The 14,065-nt window shown below is 41.6% G+C and overlaps 1 protein-coding gene across 1 annotated transcript in view; it reads right to left on the reverse strand.

Annotated features, from left to right (window-relative positions):
• PHACTR4 (phosphatase and actin regulator 4) overlaps nucleotides 1-12,262 on the reverse strand; it is a 137,292-nt gene extending 125,030 nt beyond the window's left edge. Inside the window, exon 1 of the mRNA XM_029227650.1 lies at nucleotides 12,202-12,262. The gene's annotated coding sequence lies outside the window, so the exon portion shown is untranslated. The remainder of the gene's footprint in view (nucleotides 1-12,201) is intronic.
• Between the last annotated feature and the right edge of the window lie 1,803 nt (nucleotides 12,263-14,065).

Raw genomic sequence — 14,065 nt, forward strand, 5'->3', positions numbered from 1 at the left:
TTGCTGAGTTGTATGGTAAATGTATGTCCAACATTATTTAAAAAACAACCAAACTCTTTAACAAAATGTTCACACCATTCTGCATTTCCACCAGCAAGAATTGAGAGCGCCACTTGCTCTGCATGCTTATCAGCATTTGGAATTGTCAGTTTTTTGGAAAATAATTAGTATTTGTTTTCAGCCATTCTAACATGTGTGTAGTGGTATCTCAGCAAAATATGCATTTCCCTAATGTATAACAATATTCAGCCTCTTTTTTTTTTTTTTTTTGGCCTTGCAGCATGCCAAGCAGGATCACCAGGGAAATCCCTATCTGTACATCTTCTTTAGTGAAGCATTTTTATTAGTCTTGTGCCTTTTTTATTAAAATTTATTTATTTGGCTGCATTGGGTCTTAGTTGCGGCATGCGGGATCTTTGTTGCAGCGCGCAGACTTCTCTCTGGTTGTGGCGCAATGGCTCTAGAGCACACGGGCTTAGTTGCCCTGAGGCACGTGGGAATCTTAGTTCCCTGACCAGGGATCAAACCCACGTCCCCTGCATTGGAAGGTGGATTCTTAACCACTGGACCACCAGGGAAGTCCTGTGCCCATTCTTTTACTAGGTTATTTTCTTATTATTGAGTTGTGAGAGTTCTTCATATATTCTAGGTACAAGACCTTTATCAGATATGCAATTTGCAAATGTTTTCTCCCAGTCTGTGGTTTGTCTTTTCATTCTCTTAACAATATCTTTCACAGAGCAGAATTTTAAAATTTTGATAAAGTCTAATTTGTCCTTTCCCCCCCACCTTGTGAATCATGTCATATCTGAGAAATCTTTGCCTAACCTGAGATCACAAAATGTTCCCCCTAAGTTTTCTTCTGGAACTTTATAGTTTTAGGTTATCATTTATTTTTTTCAAAGGATAGATGCATATTCTCTTATATCCATATTCTATACCTGGAAGAATACACAAGCTTTTCTCTGGGGTGGGAAAATCATGTGATTTGAACGTGATAGAGAAACTGACTCTAAACTGTATACCCTTTTGTGCTATTGAATTTTTCCTTAAATGTACACATTACTGTACCTCAAAAAGAAAAACAAAATAGGGAATTTTTTAAAAAAGCTAAGATCTCAGGACTTCCCTGGTGGTGCAGTGGCTAAGACTCTGCACTCCCAATGCAGGGGGCCTGGGTTCAATCCCTGGTTAGGGAACTAGATCCCACATGCCTAATGAAAGATCCTGAGTGCCTCAACTAAGACCTGATGCAGCTAAATAAATAGATAAATAAATATTAAGAAAAAAAAAAGCTAAGATCTCAATATGTGTTGGGGACTACTGAAACCCAGTTCCACCTAACAGTTTAAAATCACCACGATGGTTGCTGGACTGAATGACTTCACCATAGTTTCACATCCTGAGATCTTTTCTTTCACAAACTGTGAAGGGCTCCCAAATCCTGGCAGTCCTTACTGGGCTGAGAACCAAGTCCAATTAACTGGCAAAGAATTAACTGGGCCAATCACTCAGTAAAATGCAAATGAGTGAGTCTGACTATATAAAGCTTCCTTAACCTTTCTTTGAACATTGCAGAATTGAGGCTGTGGATGTTGCTGCCACCTGCAGGCCACATCTGTCAACAGCAGGTTCATGGAAATTACCCACGCGGATCCCTCTCTCAAATGAGTCCTCTGTGGGACTCTGGATTGGAGAAACAGGGACTTATACATTTTTCTTTTTGCCCGTCAGACCACTACTCTGCTACAAACACAAACTGGTGATAGGAGTTCCTAAGTGTGGGGACTGTGGTCTCAGATTGTCTGGGTTTGAATTCTGACTCGGGTAAATCAGAGACCAGTCTATACCTCAGGTTCCTCATCTATGAAGTGGAGATAATAGTAGCTCCTTTGAATAGATGTGAGGATTGAATCGGATCATTTAAAGTGTGTAGCTGGGGCTTCCCTGGTGGCGCAGTGGTTAAGAATCCGCCTGCCAATTCAGGGGACACGGGTTCGAGCCCTGGTCCGGGAAGATCCCACATGCTGTGGAGTAACTAAGCCCGTGCGCCACAACTACTGAGCCTGTGCTCTAAAGCCTGCGTGCCACAACTACTGAAGCTCGCGTGCCTAAAACCCGTGCTCCACAACAAGAGAAGCCACCACAATGAGAAGCCTGTGCACCGCAACGAAGAGTAGTCCCCGCTACTATAAAATAAATTTATAAAGTGTATAGCACACTGCCTGGCACTTAGTGAGCACACAACCAGTATTAAGAGTTGTTGTTAGGCAAACCTGCAGAAGCCTCTCCCATTCTAAACTGACAAATTGGTTTTTTTTAAAATAATTACTTTTTAAAAATAAATTTATTTACTTGTTTATTTTTGGCTGCATTGGGTCTTTGTTGCTGCACACGGGCTTTCTCTAGTTGCAGCGAGCAGGGGCTATTCTTCATTGCGGTGCACGGGCTTCTCATTGCGGTGGCTTCTCTTGTTGCGGAGCACGGGCTTTAGGCACGCATGCTTCAGTAGTTGTGGCACGTGGGCTCAGTAGTTGTGGCACACGGGCTGTAGAGCGCAGGCTCAGTAGTTGTGGCGCATGGGCTTAGTTGCTCCCAGGCATGTGGGATCTTCCCGGACCAGGGCTCGAACCCGTGTCCTCTGCAATGGCAGGCAGATTCTTAACCACTGCACCACCAGGGAAGTCCCTGACAAATTGTTTCTTGACACACGGTAGTGCAAGAAACTACTGTGTGTCAAGAAAAGACCTTTAATACCTGGCTGCACCACTTACAAACTGTGACCTTGGGCAAGTGTCTTAACCTCTCTGAACTCTATTGGCCTCACAGGTGGTTTTGGATATTACATGAACTCATCTATGTAAAGCACCAACCACAGTGCCTGGCATGGAGTGGACAGTTAATAAATAGAGTGATGATTAACACAGGAATAGTTACCAAGTATAGCCAAAGGTTGAACAGGTCAGGTTGCAAACAGGCAGGCCACAGGCGGTCACTAACCTACAGATATTTTGGTTGGCCCTCAGTGTGTTACAATTTTTAAATTACTTGCCAGCATTAAAAACAGAAATTTCACATGTAAGTCGATTCTTAACTTCTGTTTTTATAATGTAAAGCTCTGACTATATATCACACCAGATCTACAAGGAAGATGGCATATAACAGGGAAATCTAATTTCTTTCAAGGGAGCCACTTAATGCTCCCTGAAGAAGTGATATTGAAGCTGAAACATGAAGGTTGAGTAGGGGTTAGCCTAATAGAGTGGGGACGATGCTCCCAGCAGAGGAACTGGCAGGTCTAAAAGCCTGATTCAGGGAGATTAGTGCCTTCAGGGCACTTCAGGAAAGTCTGGTGGCTGGAGGACAGTGAAGGGAAAGGTGGGAAGAAGATGAAGCTCCAGTTAGCACCTTAAGGATTTTGGACTTTATCGTGAGGATGAATGTAGTTCAAGGCTGGAAGCTGGGAGGTAGCCAACAGGTAGCTGGTAGCCAACAAACTGAGGGGCTAGACAGGGTCAGATGGATTAGGGTCACGGGTCAACAGTGAGCAGCTAAGAAAGCAGAGGAGTACTAGGGCATTATAGGATCCCTATCTAGAAACTCTGGGCATACATAGAATAGCCTGTCAGGTGTGGTCTGGCAAAGGGCAGACTTTGCAAAGACCGAGCTAAGCAGGACGCCAGGGTGAATTTCTTTTTTTTTTCTGTTGCCGTACGCGGGCCTCTCACTGCTGTGGCCTCTCCCGTTGCGGAGCACAGGCCCTGGACGCGCAGGCTCAACGACCATGGCTCACGGGCCCAGCCGCTCCGCGGCATGCGGGATCTTCCCGGACCGGGGCACAAACCCGTGTCCCCTGCAAAGGCAGGCGGACTCTCAACCACTGCGCCACCAGGGAAGCCCGCCAGGGTGAATTTCTTATGTTTATTTTAATAGTGGAAAAATGAGAAGAATTAAGATTTGGCCAAGGACATATGTCAAACGAGATACAGAACTAGATTCACAACACCTATCTCTAATTTGCTGCTTTTCTCACTATATTAGTTTTCTCAAGGTGAATAAACTCAGCACCAATACTGTGTTGTTGATAATTATATAGGCCATTTATTGAGAGCTTGCTAAATGTTAGGCTCTGTGTGTATGTGTATTATTATCTCATTATTTCATTCAGTTAACAAATATAGTCCACCCAAAATATTATGTATCAAGGGACTGTTAGGCACTGGAGACACAGGAATGAATGAGACAGACACCATCCCTATCCTGTGGAAGCTCACAACCCGGAAAGGAACTGAGTAGCTGAAGAAGTAATTACAAAGGGTAATTGGCAGACACTGGAGTGAGAGTACAACAGTGAACCCAACCTATCATGGGTGGCAGAGAAGGCTTTCTGGAAAAAGTGACAGTCAAGCCGAAAAGGCAGGAGTGAAACTCAGGGGAACACTGTTCCAGGAAAGAGAACAGCACATGGAAGGTACTAGTCTCACCATAACCTGATGAAACAGGCGTTATGATTATCCCCTTTTCACAGATGAGAAAACTGAGGTTCTAAGAGAGATGAAGTAACTGACCCACTAGACGGTGCTGGAGGCAGGATGGAAGCCTGGATCTACCTAGACCAAAGCTCATTCCCTTAGCTGCTAAACTAGATATTTCTATTAGTTTTTATGTTCCTTCAAAGGGTCATGTGAGTGGAATGGAATATTAACTGAGATGCCTGCAATGCAGGAAGTTGAAATAATGGCTTACAAACTATGCAAGCATGTCTGTGTCAGGTTTAGCTGTCTGTTTTGGAATGACAGCTATTTAGTGACACAGCTCCTGTCCTAATGTCTGAATAGATGTTCAGTTCAACTGAATATGGCTCAACAGCGATGTACTGAGTGCCTACTGTGTGCTAGGAATGGTGCCAGGCATTGTCAGAGTTACAGAGATGATGAGAAAAGTTTCCAGGTACTAGGCTAAAGATCATGTTAATCACTAACAAATTTATAGGTTTTTTGTTTGTTTGTTTTGTTTCATTTGTTTTTGTGGCCGCGTGGCATGTGGGGTCTTAGTTTCTTGACCAGGGTTCGAACCCATGCCCCCTGTAGTGGAAGCACAGAGTCTTAACCACTGGGCCGCCAGGGAAGTCCCAGTCACTAACAAATTTAAAAAGGTAAATAACAGGACTTCCCTGGCGGCACAGTGGTTAAGAATCCGCCTGCCAATGCAGGGGACAAGGGTTCGAGCCCTGGTCTGGGAAGATCCCACATGCCGCGGAGCAACTAAGCCCGTGCGCCACAACTACTGAGCCTGCGCTCTAGAGCCCGCGTGCCACAACTACTGAAGCCCACGTGCCTAGAGCCTGAGCTCCGAAACAAGAGAAGCCACCACAGTGAGAAGCCCACGCACCGCAAAGGAGAGTAGCCCCCGCTCGCCACAACTAGAGAAAGCCCGCACGCAGCAACGAAGACCCAACACAGCTAAAAAAACCAAAAAAAGTTAAGTAACAAAGCCATAATCCTGGCAGTTAGAAACCATAGGTAACTTATCATAATAGCTGCCAAGTTTTGAGCGTTAACTACGTGCCAAGCACTGCATGAGGCACCTTAAAGAAATTAAAAATGATCGTAACTAAAAACTAAAAGCCCACACTGTGAGGCTGTGTAGAGGAGTTTACACGTATTATCTCTTTTAACCCATGTTCATTCTATAAAGCTAATATCATAGTATTGATATTAATATTGCCCATTTACAGCTGAGGAAACTGAGCTTTAGAAATTTTTGCCTGAGATCCCAGCGCTAGTAAATGGAAGAGCTATAATTCAAACCCAGGTCTGCCTGACTCCAAAACTTGGGCTCTAGACCATTACACCACACCACCTCTGCAAGGAGAGTCAGTTTGTAAAAATCCAGGGGAATGTGGTATGATCTGCATAGCTAGGTACATATCCAGACAGGAGAAATAAATATAGGTGCTTTAAAAACCCTCTAGGGGGAGTAAAGAAACAGGGGGAAAAAATAAAACAAAACAATGTATCTAGTCATTAAACACTAGTTAACCTCTAAATAGAGAGTCCACCCCAAATATTTATACTGCTCTTTTCTATCACTTCATTGTGCTTAAATTTGCTTCTAGAATTATCTTTAAATTTAATTAGTAGCTAAAGCTGAGAATTTTTGGTATCAAGATATACCTCTTTTAATTCTTTTTTCTTAAATTAATTAATTATTTATTTTTGGCTGCGTTGGGTCTTTGTTGCTGCACGCGGGCTTTCTCTAGTTGTGGTGAGCTGGGGCTACTCTTCTTTGGGGTGCGCGGGCTTCTCATTGTGGTGGCTTCTCCTGTTGCGGAGCATGGGCTCTAGGCGCGCGGGCTTCAGTAGTTGTGGCATGTGGGCTCAGTAATTGTGGCTCACAGGCTCTAGAGTGCAGACTCAGTGGTTGTGGTGCACGGGCTTAGTTGCTCTGCGGCATCTTCCCGGACGAGGGCTCAAACCCATGTCCGCTGCATTGGCAGGCGGATTCTCAACCACTGCGCCACCAGGGAAGTCCCTCCTTTAATTCTTGTTTTACATCTGTGTGCGAAAGAAAAGAAACAATTTCATAAAAGTCAGTGTCAAGCAAAAAGTGACCCCCATTAAGGATGGGGGTACAAGCTGTGCTGTGCTTTGTAAACTGGGAGAAAAGAATCCCTTGCAGCAGGCAGCCATCAGCTGTGGGACACATGAACATCCTGTCTCCGTGATTATTTGTGGCTGTGGGCAGGGAGGTATGCAGCCTCATTCCAGACGTTCAGATATAGCCAGAAGTGAAATCTATGTAGCTAAGGAAATGCCCAGAATTGGCTCTGTGACACATGGACTGGGAAGATCGTTGCTGTGTTCAAACATATGGATGTTTGCGTTTCCATCTGCTTATTTACCCTTTGTCCCAACATAAAAGGCAAAAAATGAAACTAATATTTACCTAGTGCCACTTTTGTTTGTTTGGTTTTTTGGCTGCGCCCCGCGGCATGTGGGATCTTAGTTCCCTGACCAAGGATAGAACTCAAGCCCCCTGCATTGGAAGCATGGAGTCTTAACCACTGGATCGCCAGGGAAGTCTCTACTTAGTGCCACTTTGAATATGCTATGTTACTGTCTCTTAACAATTCATTTAATACTGTAGAAGTGAGTTCAAAGAGGTAGAACACATAGCAGCTTCTATCACAGCAACTATAACAAATTATTTATTACAATTATCATATTACTAAAACAATAATGATAGCTTCCATTTATTGAGTGCACACTCTGTGCCAGGAACCGTACAGGGCACTCATACATTATTTCATGTAATCGTCACAAAAACCCTATGGTATAAGGACTATCACCCATTTTACAGAAAAAGAAACAGACATTCAGGAGGTTAAGCAACTTCCCAAGGTCACACAGAGAGCAAGTGGCATCTGTTTCTTTGTCCATCTTCCCACCGATTACTGTAAATTTCTTGAGGGCAAGGACTGTGTCTTACTCATCCCTGTATTCCTAGTCTCTAACACTGCATCTGGCACAGAGCAGGCAGAATTCAGTACATATTTTTGAATAAATGAAAGAACAAACAATATTTCCCCAGATAAGCGGTAGAGCTACCATTGGGATTTAGGTCTTTTGTCTTTAAGTCTCTTGTGCTTTCCACAATTACAGATGCCTACCTAAATCAGGATCCTGATTAATCACTCACATGCCTCTTTTACTCTGGAAATTCCTATTAGACACTTTCCATATGAGTGTGATAGAGTGATTCCACTTCTAGGTCTTTATCATACAGAAATACTAACACATGTCTATAAGGATATAATTACTAGAGTGCTTACTATTGGTATTTCAGGAAAAAATTTGAAAAAAAAATGTCCATCCATGGAAGAGTGATTAAATGGAACATCGATTCTATGGAATACCATACAACTTCAAAGAGGGTAAGGTAGATCTCTTTCTACTAAGGCAGAAGAATGGACACAAGATTGTATTAAGTAGGACAAGCAGGTTTTGGAATATTAAGTATGGTTTAGTGTGCATAATAATAATCCTGTCTTCCACATTTATTGCACACCTTGTTTCAGGCCCTCTGTGAAGTGTGTTACATGTATTACCATATTTCACTGAACCTAAGATAATTGCTTACTGAATGTTTACAAGATACTTGGACCTGTGTTAACATTCTGACTTCAGAGATATAAAAATCTGGGAAGAATTTGTTTCTTAAAAACAATTAAGTATGGTATTTTGCTTTATCTTCACAATAGTATATAAAGTAGATGCCATCATTTCTCCCATTTTGCTGAAGAAGCACAGTGAAATCCAAGTAGATTGCCTGTGTGTAAATAGTAGAATGTGGTGTAATTCCATAAAAACAAAAACAAAACAAAAAAATTAAAGAGTTCTGGATAAAGACAGTGAATATAATTTCTCATGCATGTAATTTTCCTTTCCACGTCCTCCCCTCCCAGTCCCATCGCACTAAAACTTCAGTAAAGGATTATTTTAAAGAATAAGGAAAGGGAGAGGGGGTAATAAATAGAACAGAATTTTGCAGGTGAGAAAGCAAATGAATGAGTGTTAAAAGGCCCGCAGACCCAAGAATGTGGAATCCTGGACCAGAAACTGGAGAAAGCTGAGAAGCAGCCTGGATATGTTCAAGAATTAACCAGCGGTATCCCTGGAGGTGGGGGTGAAGAACAGCTAAACTAAGAAGGACTAGTTGAAGGTCAGTCGGCTTCCCTCACCGTACCCTCCAGGTGACTGCCCCTCCTCCACCTCAGCAGAAGTATGGAGGGTATTCTCTTGAGAGAGTAAAACAATCTCTGGAGTAATACAGGTCACCAGGAACAGTTAAGAGCATCATACCGAAAAAGAGGCAATCAGTAGACTTTTTCCACACTCTGCTCCCGGAATTCTGGTAGCCAACCTTTACCTCCTGGGAAGATGTATCTTATTCTTTGGGGAAAATGAAGCCCAATATGAAAGATGTAAAGATAATGACACTGAGGTCTTCCAGCTAATGGTCCCTCATGGTCATTGGTTCATGGACAAATGACCTCATGGTCAATGATTCTCTCCTTCATGCACAGAGTTTCCAATCAGCTTTTAGTCCCCCACTTTTATTCATGAGCAGAAAGCCAAGGATTATGGGACACGAGGATTTCCTCTAACAGGAAAGAAAGAGATGAAAACAAAGAGAAGAAAGAAACTTGGAAGAAACTGAGACAATGCAGAGAAAATTAATTTTTTTTTTTTTTTTTGCGGTACACGGGCCTCTCACTGTTGGGGCCTCTCCCGCTGCGGAGCACAGGCTCCAGACGCGCAGGCTCAGCGGCCACGACCCACGGGCTCAGCCACTCCGCGGCATGCGGGATCCTCCTGGAGTGGGGCACGAACCCACGTCCCCCGCATCGGCAGGCGGACTCCCAACCACTGCGCCACCAGGGAAGCCCGAGAAAATAAAATTTTTAAAACTATCATGCATAGCCTCAACTAGAAGAAAAGATATCTGAATATATGAAAAAAATAGCAATAAACAATAATAAAGAATATTCAGAAGGGAAAAAAAGTTCTTTGAAATGAAAAAAACATGAAAGCAGAAGCAAGAGCCCAATAGAAAGAATGGAAGATAAAGTTGAGGAAATCCCCTAGAAGTATAGCAAAAAGACACAGATATGGAAACTAGGAGGAAAAAAGATATGAAAATTAGAGAACCAGTCAAGGAAGTGCAACAGTTGAATAAAAGTTTCATAAAAAGAGAATATATAAAAAAAAATTGAGGAAATCATAAAATAAGGAGTACCCAGGACAATAAATGAGAATAGACCCACATTAAGACCCACACGCTGTGAAATATCTGAACACTGTTGACAAAGACAAGATTCTATAATCTTCTAAGAAGATAAGAAACTAGTCCCAGATAGAGGCTCAGGGATCAGAGTGGCTTCAGACCTTCAGACCTAGAAGTAGAAGAGAAGGGAAGAATACCTTCAAAATTTCTGAAAGATGATGATTTTCAACCTAGGATCCTATACCCTGTTAAACTATCAATACCATCATTAAAACATATGGATAAGACAAAATCAGATATACAAGGTGTTGGGAAGTCCCTAGTGGTTCGATGGTTAGGACTTGGCGCTTTCACTGCTGTGGGCCTTGGTTCAATCCCTGGTCGGGGAACTAAGATCCTGCAAGCTGCACGGCCTGGCCAAAAAAAAAAAAAAAAAAAAAAAGATATACAAAGTGTTAAAAAACCTTATTTCGGACTTCTCTGGTGGCATAGTGGTTGAGAATCTGCCTGCCAATGCAGGGGACATGGGTTCGAGCCCTGGTCCGGGAAGATCCCACATGCCGCGGAGCAACTAAGCCCGTGTGCCACAACTACTGAGGCTGCGTGCCACAACTACTGAAGCCCGCATGCCTAGAGCCCGTGCTCTGCAACAAGAGAAGACCTTACTTCTAGTGCATTCTTTCATAAGACATGGCCACCAAAACTAGAGGGCAAAAAAAGATAAAAGTTATGGAGTAGATGATAAAAGTTCTCATCACAAGGGAAAAAAATTGTGCAGTGATGGATGTTAACTAGACTTACTGTGATCATTTTGAATGTATACATATATTGAATCATTAGGTTGTACACCTGAATTAATACAATGTTATATGTCAGTTAAATCTATGTTATTTTTTTTAGAAAAGAGAAAGAAAGTTATGGGATTCAGGAAACAGGAGAGTCAACACAGGAGAGAAGCAAAGAGAATTCCCAAGTGGCTGTAAGGAACATTCTAGGATGATAACTGTGCTCCAGACAGAGACACACTGAAGACTGTTGCATTCAAGAACTCTGCTGCTCTTGTATCCTCTTTTGTGTCTGCCTCAAAGTAACAGAACAATCCCTCAAAATCTAAGTTGTAACAAAGTGGAGTGTATTTCAAAGAGTAGAAGATGATGTGATATATATATATATATGAATATTACTCAGCCATAAAAAGAATGAAATAATGCCATTTGCAGCAACATGGATGGACCTAGAGATTATCATACTAAGTGAAGTAAGCCAGACAGAGGAAGACAAATATCATATGATATCGCTTATATGTGGAATCTAACAACAAAAAAATGATACAAATGAGCTTATATACAAAACAGAAATAGACCCAGAGACATAGAAAACAAATTTATAGTTACTAAAGGGGAAAGGGGGGGGGAATAAATTAGGAGACTGGGATTAATATATACATACTACTATATATAAAATAGGTAACCAATGAGGACCTACTGTACAGCACAGAAAAATATACTCAATATTTTGTAATAACCTATAACGGAAAAGAATCTGAAAAAGAATATATATGTATATATGACTGAATCTCTTTGCTATATACAGGGAAAAGAATCTGAAAAAGAATACATATATATATATATATATATATATATATATATATATATATAAAATGACTGAATCACTTTGCTGTACACCTGAAACTAACACAATATTGTAAATCAACTATACTGAAAAAAAAGAGTAGAAGAGACCCTGCTCTACTTTGTCACATATTTGTCCCCTGGACCCCAGAGTAGCTCTGCATGAGAACTGGAATGGAACAGGAAAAAGCTTTAACCTACAACCCCTTTCTCTACATGAATCTGATACAGACATGTCCTCAAGGCTCACGTTGGGACTAATGTCATACACAGACATCAGGCTGTCTTCTCTATGCAAGCTTTTCTCTTCTTCCTCATCACTATAGCCCTCCATTCCCACCCCAATAAACTAATGCAAGTAATAAGAGCAGGACTGCATAGCAAGTGAGCCTTGAGTCAGACAACCTAGGTTAAAATCTAGTTCTACCTCTCACAGCTGTGACCTTGGCCATGTTTCTCCATGAGTCTCAGTTTCCTTACCAGTAAAATGAAGATAATAATGTCTGTCTCAAAAGATTGTTGAAAGAGTTTAAGATGCGACAGTTTTTGCGTTTTTTTAGCACAGTGCCCAGAACACAGTAAGTGCTTAATAAATGGTTAACATTGATTATTACCTGTAGGCCACCTATCTTATCAGGTACATATAATAAGGACTGAATTTCAGGAGTGGTCCCAGTTTAAGGTCAGTCTGGGGCCCACAACAGTATTATGCCTGGTTCTTTAAAAACAGGACACACCTTATACGTACAAATGAATGTTGTTTACTTCAAGTTGTCATTACCTTGGAGGCAGTGCACTTATTCCAAGGATGCTTCCACTCTCCAGAACATTTTTGGGGTACTCAATTTAGAAATTTCTTCAGGGTCTATGACACATTCTTCTGAATATCCTCATCAGTAGGAAATCTTCATCTTCTGTAAAGATAAATTCAATGTTTGAAATAATCAGGAGTTGATGAATAAATAGGGTACAGGGGAAGATGAAGTAAGACTAACTTTCTTATATAGCTTTTACATGGATTTTATCCTTTTATTTTATTTTTGGCAGTGCGGCTTGCGGGATCTTAGCTCCCCCACCAGGGACTGAACCCGTGCCCTCAGCAGTGAAAGTGTGGAGTCCTAACCGCTGGACTGCCAGGGAATTCCCAAGGATTTTATCCATTTAAAATAAACTAATTTTTAAAAGATAAAAGCAATAAAGTCCAATTAGGGCTTCCCTGGTGGCACAGTGGTTAAGAATCTGCCTGCCAATGCAGGGGACACGGGTTCGAGCCCCAGTCCGGGAAGATCCCACATGCCACGGAGCAACTAAGCCTGTGCACCACAACTACTGAGCCTATGCTCTAGAGCCCATGAGCCACAACCACTGAGCCCATGAGTCGCAACTATTGAAGCCCGCATGCCTAGAGCCTGTGCTCCGCAACAAGAGAAGCCACCACAATGAGGAGCCCGCACACCGCAACGAAGACCCAACGCAGCCAAAAATAAAATTAATTAATTAAATAAATTATTTTTTAAAAAGTCCAATTAGACTACTAAAACAAAAAAGAAAATTACCTATAGCTTACAATACAACTGCTATCATTTTGGTGCATTTTCCTTATCTTTCCTTAATATACATTTTTAAAAATAGTAGTAATAGTGTACATATCATTTGTAACATGCTAACCTAATTTAAATTATGTCATAAGCATATTTTCATGTTGCTGTAGAGTCCTCATAATAATATTTTTAATGGCTGCATAATATTTCATCAAATGGATATGGCAGAATTTACTTAACCACTTCTCTTTTGCTGAACATTTAGGTTGTTTTAAGTGTTTCATTATGAAATATATGTACTTTTCCTCAAATTTTTGCTTATTTCCTCAGCCTGGATTACCAGAAGTGGGAATGTTGGATCAAAGGGTATGAGGATTTGATGGTTCTTGATAGTTACTTTCAAATTGTTTTCTGGTAGGTTTTCACTAATTTATAATGCCAAGGAAACAGTAGAATACCCATTTCACTGCATCTAAAACAAGAACTTGGTATCACAATTTTAATAACTTAGGAGCTAGAAAAATATTTCATATGAACCAATTTTAAAGTCAAGTGGTTTGGGGCTTCCCTGGTGGTGCAGTGGTTAAGAATCCACCTGCCAATGCAGGGGACATGGGTTCAAGCCCTGGTCCAGGAAGATCCCACATACTGTGGAGCAATTAAGCCCGTGCACCACAACTACTGAGCTTGCGAGCCACAACTACTGAGCCCGCATGCTTAGAGCTAGTGCTCCACAAGGGAAGCCACTGCAATGAGAAGCCCGCGCACCGCAAGGAAGAGTAGACCCCCGGCTGGCCGCAACCAGAGAAAAGCCCACGCAGCAACAAAGACCCAATGCAGCCACAAATAAAAAAAAAAAAAAGCAGAGCACAGACAGGGTGGAAAATTCCAGATACCCATTACTCCCCTACGAAAGCAATCATCTCTTACTGTTTTTTTTTTAACTATTATTACTTTTCAGTTACATAAGAAATATACATTCATCATTTAAAAAAAAAAAAAACGACAGGCAGAAACAATAAAAAGTACAGCTTATTTCCAACACCAAACAAAGACCATTAACATTTTGAAGTATTTACCCTCACACCATTTTCTCTATAGAAC

This window comes from Monodon monoceros, unplaced genomic scaffold (assembly GCF_005190385.1).
Source record: "Monodon monoceros isolate NGI ecotype Baffin Bay Population unplaced genomic scaffold, NGI_Narwhal_1 Super_Scaffold_18, whole genome shotgun sequence".
In the NCBI taxonomy this organism is placed as follows: domain Eukaryota; kingdom Metazoa; phylum Chordata; class Mammalia; order Artiodactyla; family Monodontidae; genus Monodon; species Monodon monoceros.